Below are 14,387 nucleotides of genomic sequence, written 5' to 3' on the forward strand. Positions count from 1 at the left end.
GTTCAAGGAACTCAGCCATAGGCTGTGTGGTCAACTCTGTATAAGAGGAAGCCCTGAGCGACAGAGAACTCAGAGACTCCTTTGACACTCGTGTGTGTTCACTCTTGACGCTCACTGTGTGTTAATGGGATTTTCTCCAATTGCAATTGCTGTAATAAACTTGTACTTTTGCTCTGATGTCTGCCTCCTAGATTGATGTTGCTTTAACAACCCCTTGAACTTTTCCATATTTTGTCACATAATAAATGCATACGTAAATATATTACATTGGAATTTTATGTGAATAACCAACATAAAGTGGGATACTATTGTGAAGTAATACTGATCATGTGAACTTTGACTGGGCCATTCTAACACATGAATATGTTTTGTTTTAAACCATCGCATTGTAGCCCTGACTTCATGTTTAGGGTGGTTGTCGAGCTGGAAGGTGAACCTCCGCTCCGCTGTATTTTTTCCGTTTTCAAATGTCACTCTCTGTAGTTATAAAGAGGGAAAAGACAGGAAGAAAAAAAAGCACAACGGAGGTCAGTGGCTCCCAGGCGCGTGCAGAGGGGGGGCTTAGTGGCATTGAGTCCCTGCCCCTTTTATACTTGATGCCCCTAGTGCCCTTTTTGAGTTTTTTTTTTATTATTATTATTTTTTTTTATCTGTATGTCAGAAGGCCTGTTTGCGCCCCTCAGCAATAATATTTAGCTAAGTATAATAATTTAGTAAAAATAAACTAGTCTGGCTGCCCTCAGTCTAATAATGACTCTCAGAGCCTCCATGTTGTTCAGACTCCGGGTCCATGGTGAGGAGGAGGCAGATCTGTGTCCTCTAACTATCAAATTATGGGCAAGAATATTTTTTCATACACTGGTTTGTGATTAAAAATGTAGGTCTGATGTTGACGTTAGAAAAACTGTTTCTATTTATATTTTTATAATCGTCCTTGTAATAGCAGGACAAAACCCGCCTCGCCCCTAAACTCTGAAATGCTGCAGAGAAACTTCTGACTTTAACGTCAACATTCTGCTCAAGGCCCGGTTCGCTACAGGCAGCTTGAGTCGGTCCACTGATAGATAGAAAGAATATCTGTCTTTATATCAGACATCCTGGTATAAGACATGGTACTGCGACTGTTACCGCGAGTCGCGACGCAGCTCACAGCCCCGGTACCACCTGGTACCACCTGGTACCACCCGGTACCACCTGGTACCACCCGGTACCACCTGGTACCACCCACTGACTGTTCGCTCTGCTTCTCCTTAACGTTTCTACTAGGTGGGTTAAAGCTGCTGCTGACGGAATCTGGGCTGGAGGTTCGCGGCTGTAAATAGAACTTATTGCAGAACCTCAAGTGTTAAAGGAAGATTCGGCCCATTTAGAGTTCATAAAATAAACATCAGAGAAAATATTGTAGCAATAATTAGAACCGCAGCAAAAAGCCAAACATGCCACAATGAAATGAATCAAAAAGTCTCCAAAGCATCAGGGGGCTGACATGGGGGCCACCTGGCGGATTCCAGGTAGATTCCAGGTGGATTCCAGGTAGATTCCAGGTAGATTCAAGAGATGCGCATCGCAGCAGCTGTTCCTCCAGGGCCGGCCCAAGGTAATATGGGGCCTTAGACAGAACCCTCCTCCCTCCGGAACCCGTCCTACTAAGAACCTCAGCATCACTAACATGTTTAAATATAGATAAGGTGAATCTGTGAGAGGGAGACCAGGTTTATTGGCAGAGTTTAAAATCAATCACTGATTATTGGTTATTTGCTGTGATGTATTTGTGAACAAACCCAATTCAAACACAAAGATTACACCATATTGTAGCCATGGTAACACAACAATCAAACTATCAAGATGATTCTTTAAACTTTTAAAAAATAAACTTCCTAATTAAATCCTAAATGTACAATTTATTTTTCTCAGCTGAAAGCTTTAAATAAAATATAATAACATTGTCATTCTCTATAATTGATGCTACAGGTTTAGATCTGTGGTCTGTGTTACAATTAAACCATTTCTTGGCGGCCCCTGAGTGTCTGGAGGCCTCTGAGTGTCTGGAGGCCCCTGAATGTCTGGAGGCCCCTGAGTGTCTGGAGGCCCCTGAATTTCTGGAGGCCCCTGAGTGTCTAGAGGCCCCTGAATGTCTGGAGGCCCCTGAGTGTCTGGAGGCCCCTGAGTGTCTGGAGGACCCTGAATTTCTGGAGGCCCCTGAGTGTCTGGAGGCCCCTGAATGTCTGGAGGCCCCTGAGTTTCTGGAGGCCCCTGAATGTCTGGAGGACCCTGAGTGTCTGGAGGACCCTGAATGTCTGGAGGACCCTGAATGTCTGGAGGCCCCTGAATCAGTGTTGTATAAAGTACTGAAATCTCAGAGTCAAGTAAAAGTACAAGTACCTCTCCAAAATATGACTTTGGTAAAAGTCCAAGTCACTGACTGAAATGTTACTTGAGTTAAAGTCTTAAAGTATCTGAAACTTCTTGTACTTAAGTATGGAAATTACTGTAAAAATGGATGTACTCAAGTAATGTAATGAAAAGTACAAGTAAAAAGTAAAACAAAGCAAATGCAGTTTGAATGACATTTTTTATATTTTGGTAAACTTGTCAAATACACTTAAAATAATGTACCCAACCAAGTGCAGGCAAAATTAAACCTGCTAATAGATATACCTGCAGGCATCATTTAGTTAAGAAAATTAGGTGCTTTACCTATAGCACAAGGTTAACTTAACCTGCTTTACAACTGAGCCAGCTTCTTAGTATACCCTCCAGGACAGAAAATACAAAGTTTTTGTAAGCCTTAAGTTTTCCCTTCAAGTAAGGTCAGTGCTGAAAATGAGAAAAATAAATAGTACAGAAAATGCGGCCAACATGAAGAAAAAGAGCTGTTACGATTACTCTACTTCACAAATCAGTGAATCAGTCAATCCTACAGTCAGTAGGTGGTGCACACAACTGGTCATTATGCAAAAGAAAAAAAGAATTGGGAGGGAAATGCAGCTTATTGTCATCTCTGTAAACCTGGTTTTGAACTTGCATGCCTTTCCTATATTCGTTAAATTTAGTCTAAATTGCTATCGCTATGGCTTCTGTCCCCCCTTGAACAGAGGAGTCTAGGTAGCCTGCTACAGTCAACATTAGGCCTAAGCTAAATACACCACGTGTGGAACTGAAACAATGCCAAACAAAGTTCATTTATGGTCAACGTTTCACAATACAGTAGTGTCTAGTGACCAAGCTATAGTTACTGAAACAAGAGGATTATAACCATTTCATAAGACGTTACCTCGATGGTAGGGTGACCAGACGTCCTCTTTGTCCCGGACATGTCCTACTTTTCAGACCTAAAAATCGTCCGGGATTTTGGTCAATTGCCTCAAAACACATTACATGGCTTACAGTGCATTGTGATTACATTGCCACTCCGTTCCACTACTCCATTCCAGGTTTCTTTATATGGCAAATTAATCACGCCCTTCTCCCCAAATCCAATCACGTTGCATTATGTGTGCGAGTGTGTGTAGGAAAAGTAAAGATACCCCCCCTCTCATCAAAGCCTAAATTGAGGTATTCAGCTGGATAATGTTCAGGTTGGCACCTTAACACTTGCTTGTCAACCTCTCTGGATGTCCACTCAAGGCATCACAATACCAAATTATTATTTTCTTTGCAGTTGTGAAACGTTTAAAACTTCCCATATTATTTCATTCCTCATAAATCATTTGCTTACTTAAACAAGCCACTCTAAAGAGAAAACTGTTCTCTGAATTTAGAAAACTAAAACTACATCAAAATCTTGCCTTATGCGATGATCATGACTTCTCTACTGTCAGACAGACCACAAAACAATCCTCACTCCCTACTTGCATGAACTTCCTCTCACCTACTTTTCTTTCCAGCTTTTAGATAATTCATTATTTTTCATTTTGTTTACTAAATCATTTATTTATTTATCTATACTCTATATCTTCAAAATCTTCTTTTTATTTTCTTTCTGTATTTGGTTGCTTAAGAGGAAAGGAGATGGGGCTTTTTCTGTTGTTGCTCCTCTTCTATGGAACAACCTACTTTTCCAAATTAGATCTGCCCACAGCCTGGATCATTTTAAATCGCTTCTTAAAACTCATTTTTATTCCTTGGCATTTAATTGAACTAGTGTTTTGATACTCTGTTTTTATTCATTTGTGTTATTGTCATTCTTGTGCAGCACTTTGGTGCAGTTTTATGCCTGTTTTTAAAGTGCTATATAAATAAATTTGACATTGCTTTTTTCTTATAACTCCTACCTGAGCTCCTCCCTGCTCTGCTGCCTGATCTGCTTCACTCTTCTTGCTCTCCTGTTTTATCCTAACTTTTCTGATTGCCTTCTTCTCTCTTTTTAGCTCCTCCATCCACTTTTCTAACTCGCCCATTCCTTCACTACTCATATTTTTTTGATTTGATTTTTGTTTTCTGTCGTACTTCATCCTATAACTCAGTCAGTTTTTTTGAGTGTTTAATTGGCCCTGAAAGTTATATTTTTCTATCAATTTATTTAAATTCTTTACTGAGTTAGGGTTTTGTCTTTCCATAAACTTCCGGTCCTTACACTGGAGTTTATCTTTCGGTGTTAATTTGCTATTCCCTTTTCCCATTTTGAGCAATTTAGTCAATTTCGTTCCAGTCTTAAAAACACATAGGGTGGACTCTAAAAGACTGGATCAATTCTTAGCAGGACGGTGATCAATCCCCTGTTGTGGTAATTCCCTCTTCAACCTTTTCAGGTGGGAAATTCTTGCCTACATGCATCCACCAGAGGTTCACCGTTTGCACTCCTGCCGTTTGGTATGAGGACAAATACCTAGTGGTATTTAAATTCCTCCAAGTACTCTCACACTCACACTCACACTTGGTATTACGGGTTTTTCAGTTTACGTGGACTCCGCCGTCCTTCTGTTACTGATTTTTCAGTCCTTCTGTTACCAATCAGTGCCTAGGATTCATGGGGTTTTACAAGCGCAACGACCCTCAATCGTTCGCTCACTTTTTAATTTAAACGCTACTCACTTGTCCCCCCTTCACGGACGTCCCGTCAGCAGCTGGTTTCCAGCAGGCGGGTCGGAGACACAGTCCTGGAAAAGATGTGAGACTCCTAGGGGCCTGCCGTGGCCACGGTCTTCTGATGTCCGTCTCTCCCGCTGGAAACCGCAGGCGTATCGGACTCCGGCTTCGAAGGAGCAATTTATCCATCCATCCATCTTCTTCCGCTTATCCGAGGTCGGGTCGCGGGGGTAGCAGCTTCAGAAGGGAGGCCCAGACTTCCCTCTCCCCGGCCACTTCTTCCAGCTCTTCCGGGGGAATCCCGAGGCGTTCCCAGGCCAGCCGACAGACATAGTCCCTCCAGCGTGTCCTGGGTCTTCTCCGGGGCCTCCTCCCGGTGGGACGTGCCCGGAACACCTCACCAGGGAGGCGTCCAGGAGGCATCCTGACCAGATGCCCGAGCCACCTCAACTGGCTCCTCTGGATGTGAAGGAGCAGCGGCTCTACTCTGAGTCCCTCCCGGATGACTGAGCTTCTCACCCTATCTCTAAGGGAGAGCCCAGCCACCCTACGGAGGAAACCCATTTCTGCCGCTTGTATCCGCGATCTCGTTCTTTCGGTCACGACCCAAAGCTCATGACCATAGATGAGGGTGGGAATGTAGATCGACCGGTAAATCGAGAGCTTCGCTTTTTGGCTCAGCTCTCTCTTCACCACGACGGACCGGTACAGCGCCCGCTTGACTGCAGACGCTGCGCCAATCCGCCTGTCGACCTCCCGCTCCCTTCTTCCCCCATTCATGAACAAGATCCCGAGATACTTGAACTCCTCCACTTGGGGCAGGACAAACCCCATGACCCGGAGAAGGCACTCTACCCTTTTCCGGCTCAAAAAAATGGCCTCGGATTTGGAGGCACTGATCCTCATCCTGGCCGCTTCACACTCGGCTGCGAACCGATCCAGCGAGAGCTGCAGATCACGATCTGATGAAGCCAAAAGGATCACATCGTCATCAAAAAGCAGAGATGAGATCCTAAGGCCACCAAAACGGATCCCCTCAACACCTTGGCTGCGCCTAGAAATTCTGTCCATGAAAGTGATGAACAGAATCGGTGACAAAGCTCAGCCCTGGCGGAGTCCAACTCTCACCGGAAACGAGCCCGACTTACTGCCGGCAATGCGGACCAGACTTTGACACCGGTCATACAGGGACCTGACAGCCAGTATCAAAGGGCCCGGTACCCCATACTCCCGGAGAACCCCCCACAGGGCTCCTCGAGGGACACGGTCGAATGCCTTCTCCAAGTCCACAAAACACATGTAGACTGGTTGGGCGAACTCCCATGCACCCTCCAGGACCCTGCAGGGTGTAGAGCTGGTCCAGTGTTCCACGACCAGGACAAAAACCACACTGCTCTTCCTGAATCCGAGGTTCGACTGTCCGACGGATAGTTTCCAGCAGGCGGGTCGGAGACACAGTCCTGGAAAGGATCTGTGAGACTCCTAGGAGCCTGCGGTGGTCACGGTCTTCTGATGTCCGTTCCTCCCTCTGGAAGCCGCAGATTTCTGCCTCTGCTCTCAAGCTTCATCTGAGTCTTACCCTGCTTTTGTGGTCATTATTTAATGTTATTTCGAAATTAAAATATCCAGGGTGGCACCCAATACCTCAAAGTCCCTGATTGGTACATTTTGATGAAAGTTCTCCCAATTGTCTGAAATATATTTGATTTCTCTTCTTTAGTTTCTTCTTCCGGGGTCTGATTCTTTGTTTTGTCCATCTTCTTCTTTGTCTTGTGGCTCAGCCTTTGAATTTTCTTCCCTGGCTTTAAGTCTGTCCATCTTTAATTTCAGTCCAGCAATTTCTTGATTGAGCTCTTTGTTCACCTTGCCAATCCAGTACAGCTGTTGTGATTTCTCTTTCATTGAATTGTTAAAAAATTTCTTATCTACCATTGTTCCCCATTTTACCTTCCTATTATGGATTGACAGGGCTTTGCTTTCTGATTGTAGTTGTTCAACTGTCCCTTTAGCCTCGTCCAATTCACTATTCAAAGTGCTGAATTGTTGCTTCAAATAATCATTTGTGTTGGCCAGCCTTTCATGTTCTGCCTGCCAGTTGTTATCTTTTTTCCTGGCAGTCAGTCGCTCAATTTTCAGCCTCAGATCTTCAACAGTTTTCTGAAGCTGCTTGTTCTCTCCTGTAAGCTTCCAGCAGCTCTTCTCCAAACTTTCCACGTTCTCCAGCAATACATTTCGTCGCGCCATCGTTGAGTTTTGTTTGAGATTGAAGACCGCAAATGAATTTCTCTGTGGAATCTGGGAATATAAAGACAGGCGGCTGTGATGTCACAGACAGGATGAGTGACATCACAGCTTCACCTCAAAGCCACAAGAAGTCTGTTGTGTGAGGGGGAGGGAGAGGGGGGCGGATGTTGTTTTTTTTTTAACTTTATTCGCAGACATACTGTATAACGACAGAGTTATGCCTCATTTCTTCTGCCTCAAGAAAAAACAAATACAGATAAACATATTCAAGATAAAGAAAAAGCTAAGGGTTCATTTAAAGCAATACAGATTTCAATTGTTTTATTTTCTGTAGCTCTTTTTCTGTCATCTTCATGTCGAATCTTCACATTCAAAGACAAACTCCCAGGATTTTCTGGTTTTTATTCATTTTTATTTTTCACAGATTGTGAGAACATCCCACCTTTAAATGGCTTGTTTTCCGGTAGAGAAGAGACATTAAAAAAAAATTAAAGATAGGCAACAAGATTCTATGAAACAGTGTCATTGTTTTTATTGTTTTATACTTGTGCATATGTATTAATTGTTTTTATCTTGTAACCAGGTTGCTATGTATTGCAAATTTTTTGCTCAGGTCCCTCTTGAAAATGAGATCTAGATCTCAACGGGGTTTACCTGATTAAATAAAGGAATATGAATTACACCCATTGAGTAAATATGAATGCAGCAGCGCCCTCTGCTGTTTGACAAAGGTTAAAAAAAAACCCAAAAACTACTTGCCGCATGTTTACGTTTATTAAGTGTTATGTCACCGAATATCTTACAAAACTCAAACTCTTATGCATCACTTTCAGTGTTGTATAAAGTACTGAAATCTCAGAGTCAAGTAAAAGTATAAGTACCTCTCCAAAATACGACTGGTAAAAGTCGAAGTCACTGACTGAAATGTTACTTGAGTTAAAGTCTTAAAGTATCTGAAACTTCTTGTACTTAAGTATGGAAATTACTGTAAAAATGGATGTACTCAAGTAATGTAATGAAAAGTACAAGTAAAAAGTAAAACAAGGCAAATGCAGTTTGAATGACATTTTTTATATTTTGGTAAACTTGTCAAATACACTTAAAATAATGTACCCAACCAAGTGCAGGCAAAATTAAACCTGCTAATAAATTGTTCCAGTTTTAAAGAGTAGCACATGTTAATGGTTTTGAACTTGCATGCCTTTCCTATATTCGTTAAATTTAGTCTAAATTGCTATCGCTATGGCTTCTGTCCCCCCTTGAACAGAGGAGTCTAGGTAGCCTGCTACAGTCAACATTAGGCCTAAGCTAAATACACCATGTGTGGAACTGAAAGTTGGATGGGGAGTTTTTGTAAGATAGAATTTCCACATCTTCGGGCAGGAATAACATACACTGCATGCAGTACGACGAATCTTTAACACCCACGAAAGAGTATATTGTGTTTAAAGAAGGCCATGGGCTTTCATCACCAGCTGGTGGTTCCCCTGGAGCCGTGTCCGACGTAGTTGCAGTCGTTGTGGTCTCCGTCTCCTCCTCCATGTGGCTGCTGCTGATTGCGAGACTTGCTTTGTGTTTAATGGGAGAAGCGAAACAGGTGTAACCTATTGGCGGTGATGAACAAGCCCAGGCAAGCAGGCTACCGACTTTGTTGCAGTCAATCAGTAGGTGGGGTCAAAACACTTTGTTTCTCTCTCTCGCTTTTTTGTAACGAGTAACTAAACCACACATTGAAAATGTATCGGAGTAAAAGTACGCAATTAAGTTCGGAAATATAGTGAAGTAAAAGTGAAAGTCATCAAAAATTTTCATACTCGAGGAAAGTATGAAGTACTCCAAAATATACTTAAGTAAAGTAGTGAAGTATTTTTACTTCGTTACTATACAACACTGCCCTGAATGGGCCCTACCAGCAGCTACTGAGTTTTCTTTGCCTTGATATCTCAGTCCTATAATTCTAGGTCTCAGAGTTGCTAACATCAAACTATTATATAGAGTTAACCCCTTTGAGCTTTTTGGATCTATAAATCAGTCTGCAGCCAGGTTGTTCTACAGGTTAAATAGATATTATTAGGGCTTCATTAGTAAAATGGCAGCAAATTAGCTTATTTTATAACTCTATAACCTTTGACCTTCTCTCCTCTGGTCTGTTTAACAGCTACAGTCTCAGATCAGCTCAGCCCTCCAGGACTGTCAGCAGCAGAAACAGAAACTTTATACCTGTTGGGGAAAATATAGACTATATTTGCTTTGCATTTCCCCGCATGATGGCAATGATATAGTAGGATCCAATTAGATTCTTGATTAATATGGGTTGTTGCTATGTTGTAGTATAGAGTTTTTGTTCAATGTGCCCCTTTTTTAAATTTGAGCCCCTGCCCCTCCAAAGGTCCCTGCACGGCCCTGCTGGCTCCATTTTCCCTCTACACAAGTATGCTGTTTTCACAATTGTGATGTCTCCGTTCATTTGCTATAAGCAAAATATTTACAGAACAGTTACTAAAACGATGCTCAAACAGAAAGGTGCAGACATTTAGACCTTAACCTGAATCCAAACGCTGGTGGTTCCTACTGTTAAAAAAAGAGGATGATTTAATGCTAACTTTGGACAAAACGTTTGGCTCTTTCCTCTTTAATTTGCCCGGGAACCTCGACGAGCGACGGCGTGCTGCTAAAACGAAACAACAAAGCGTGTTGACGTCACAGATCGCAGAGTTTAATCTCATACAAAGCAATGAACAACAAAGCTGCAGAGGAACAGAGATATGCATTTTCTCATAAGAATAAAGACACACAAGGGGAAGACAAACAAACATAAAACAAAGACAAAAAAGGCAAAAATTAGCGGCCGCTGTCTCTCTCTCTTTTCTTTCCTTACAGGTCATTTTTATACCAAATAGGTGTTTCCCTATTTTATTTATGCAGCCAAGGCGTTTCGTTCTTTGACCTATTAGAAACTCCCTCAGCCCTCAGAGAAACTTAAGAACCGCCCTGATCTACGGCAAAGATTGAAGGCCGTCTGGTTTTCGTTTCAGTAAAAGGGCGGACCACTTAGTGCTCATCTCTGTCTGATACGGGAAGATCCCTGACGCCAAAAGTCCTAAGATGAGATTTCACAGACACCTCTGAAGTCTCTTCCCCCAAACTTCCTTAGTTCTCCCCATTTGAATGTAAATTTTATTGCTCTGTCTGTGGGGGAGGCCCCTGCTTGGCTGAATGCCTGCTATTTCAGCTCCTTCCCAAATGCTCAACACAAAACTATTCCAAATAAGAGTGTTGGCTATACCTTTACACATGTCGTAAGATTAACTGTATTAAGCACCAAAAATAATCATTTTTCCTTAACAGTACCTATTCGACGTTAAGATTATCTGGGGAGTCTGGGAGAAATCCAGCAGTCTGCATTGATCATCCATCTCGTCCTCCGACTTAACGGTGATTTTTTTGAAAGTCTGTGAATGTTTTTTCAGCAGCAGTTAACTGCTTGTAGATAAACTCATTTAACCTGGACTGAAGATATTTCTAGAGAAACTCGTACATTCAAGTCATTGCATTATTGTATGGATTACATGATGTTCACATCTAAAGATTTCTCATACACTTGTCTCTGAAAAACGTAAAATCTTTTCATAGTAATAATAGAAGACAGCTGAAGCAGAAAAGAGAAAAATACAACTAAGACAAAAGACACAACAAATAATAGGAGACAACAATAATCAACCATACTTTATTACATTTTCTATAAAGTAAAAAAGTTTTTTTAATTATTATTCATAATGCTTTTACATAGGAAGAATTAGACTGGTTAATATAATTTGAAACAAATAACAGTATCAGTTAAAATCTCACTTTACTTGCTGAACTTACTTCCTCTTTTTCCAGGAAACCTACTCTTCCTGTTTAATGACTCTCTCTGTCTGACTATGATTTCTAATGATTAGACAAAAAAAGTAGAATTAAAGCAAAGTTTGCAGGAGACAAAAACAACACACACAACCAGATTTATTTTATTGACGTTCAAGTCTACTGTGGGGCCTAGATGTCACTTGAGTGATTCATTTTAAAGATAACTTTATTTATTATTACTGTTAAACTTAAATCTCCAGCATGGGGAAGTGGGATGAGCTCGGGTTTTCTTGACAATAGGTAGAATTAGACTGGTTAATATAATTTGAAACAAATAACAGTATCAGTTAAAATCTCATTTTACTTGAAAGTCAAACCTATCAAAGATGTTTTTGTGTTTAAAGATCATTTTGAGAATGCACAACCATTAAAGAAAATTTACAGCCCATTTTATTATTGATTATAAATGTATTAAAGTAAATAATATCCACCCACCCACTCTTTCTCTGTACAGGGTAGAAGAATACAAATCAATCCCTCAAGTCCAATCATGTGAGAATGTTCTGGAAGGGAGTCCATGTCCGGTCAAACTCTGTTAATGCATGAAATAGTCAGTGGGCCCCCAAGCCTCTTCATCTATCAGCATCAGTACTGGCACTCCTCAGGGCTGTGTGCTGAGCCCTCTGCTCTTCACGTTGTACACACACAACATACATTTTGACATAAACAGTATGTTAATACAATAACATACAGTTTATCATTATTGTTTTTTGATACAGAATATGCAAAAAAAACCCAAATAAACAAAGCATCTCCACAGGAAAATGTGTCATGGTGGCACATCTCCAAGTATCCAAATGTGAACATTTAACAAATACAAAAATTTTAAGGTTTATAGACATGAAACCCCTCCAGTCATTTATTCTAGTTTATAACCAGAACAATTCCATAGTGAACCTCAACATAGGACATGTATGGAAAATACTTCTACTGCTTTTCACCTATGTGACGCCTCAAGTGCCGAGTTAAATTAATTTTGTGACGAAAACATTTTCCACAGGTTACACATGAAAACGGCTTTTCACCAGTGTGAATCATCATGTGCTGAGTTAAATGCGGTTTTCGACGAAAACTTTTTCCACAGTTCACACATGAAAACGGCTTTTCACCAGTGTGAATCATCATGTGCTTAGTTAACGCCTGTTTTAGACGAAAACTTTTTCCACAGTTCACACATGAAAACGGCTTTTCACCAGTGTGAATCATCATGTGCCGAGTTAACTCCCGTTTTCCACTATAACGTTTTCCACAGTTCACACACGAAAATGGCTTTTCACCAGTATGAATCATCAGGTGCTCAGTTAACTCCCGTTTTTGACTAAAACTTTTTCCACAGTTCACACATGAAAATGGCTTTTCACCAGTGTGAATCATCATGTGCCGAGTTAACGCATGTTTTCGACTAAAACTTTTTCCACAGTTCACACATGAAAATGGCTTTTCACCAGTGTGAATCACCATGTGCTTAGTTAAATGCGGTTTTCGACGAAAACTTTTTCCACAGTTCACACATGAAAACGGCTTTTCACCAGTGTGAATCATCATGTGCTTAGTTAACGCCTGTTTTAGACGAAAACTTTTTCCACAGTTCACACATGAAAACGGCTTTTCACCAGTGTGAATCATCATGTGCCGAGTTAACTCCCGTTTTCCACTATAACGTTTTCCACAGTTCACACACGAAAATGGCTTTTCACCAGTATGAATCATCAGGTGCTCAGTTAACTCCCGTTTTTGACTAAAACTTTTTCCACAGTTCACACATGAAAATGGCTTTTCACCAGTGTGAATCATCATGTGCCGAGTTAACGCATGTTTTCGACTAAAACTTTTTCCACAGTTCACACATGAAAATGGCTTTTCACCAGTGTGAATCACCATGTGCTTAGTTAAATGCGGTTTTCGATGAAAACTTTTTCCACAGTTCACACATGAAAACGGCTTTTCACCAGTGTGAATCATCATGTGCTGAGTTAACTCCCATTTTAGAGTAAAACTTTTTCCACAGTTCACACATGAAAACGGCTTTTCACCAGTGTGAATCATCATGTGCCGAGTTAAATGCGGTTTTCGACGAAAACTTTTTCCACAGTTCACACATGAAAACGGCTTTTCACCAGTGTGAATCATCATGTGCCGAGTTAAATGCGGTTTTCGACAAAAACCTTTTCCACAGTTCACACATGAAAACGGCTTTTCACCAGTGTGAATCATCATGTGCCGAGTTAACTCCCATTTTTGACTAATACTTTTTCCACAGTTCACACATGAAAATGGCTTTTCACCAGAGTGAGTTCTCATGTGAGGCTCAAAAGCAGATTTGAAAGTGAAACGTTTTTTACATATGGCACATGAGAAAGGTTTTCTTCTTTCCTGATTTTGGTCCTCAGAATCAGCAGCTTCCTGGAAGATGTCTTGTTTCTTGTTTGCTTCTGATTCAGCGTGGTATGTTGTCTCGAAAATAGGAACCACCATGCTGGTATCTGTCTCTTGTTTTAGCTCAAGCTGCTTATCACCCTGACTGTTGTAATCTTCTTTCTCATCCACTTTTATCTGCTGATGTTCCAGAACCTCCTGCTTTTCTTTTATCTGCTGATGCTCTAGGACCTCCTGCTCTTCTTTTATCTGCTGATGCTCTAGGACCTCCTGCTCTTCTTTTATCTGCAGATTTTCAGGCCATTCCTGTTCTTGTTTGACCTGCAGAGGTTCTAACTCGTCCTTGTCCAGAGTGAAGCTCCTCTCCTGGTTACATATCTGCTCCTCAGAAACGTTATGTTGCAGGCAATCTGGGCAAGAAAACACAGAAAAACAAAGAATGGTTTACTTTATTAAAGTAAATGAGAAAGGAATTTCATTTAGTAGTGAAATCACCAGATAAACTATTGTTCCCCGATTGCACTATTCTGACTGATTGCTGATTACAGATTTTAAAAAGTCTGACCTGCCGATTCCTATTTTGACCGATACATTTTTTATTTAAAATGTTGCTAAATACGGCAAGAAAATCACTCAATTGGCAACAGTGAAGGGACTATTAACTGCAAATGTGCAGATATGACCTGGTGAGGCACTACATTTTTTTATTTGTTATGAAATTATGTATTGTAGGCATTATTGTTATTATTTAAGAGAACATTTTATTATTGTAAAGTTTTTTTCAAGTTATTATTATATTTTACAACTACTATTATTACTATCACTATTTCATG

General features: G+C 40.9%; 1 protein-coding gene; it reads right to left on the reverse strand.

Annotated features, from left to right (window-relative positions):
- Positions 1-14,387, reverse strand: part of LOC114155762 (gastrula zinc finger protein XlCGF8.2DB-like) — a 723,567-nt gene that overhangs the window by 358,963 nt on the left and 350,217 nt on the right.

The sequence above is a fragment of the Xiphophorus couchianus genome, chromosome 13, assembly GCF_001444195.1.
Source record: "Xiphophorus couchianus chromosome 13, X_couchianus-1.0, whole genome shotgun sequence".
NCBI lineage: Eukaryota > Metazoa > Chordata > Actinopteri > Cyprinodontiformes > Poeciliidae > Xiphophorus > Xiphophorus couchianus.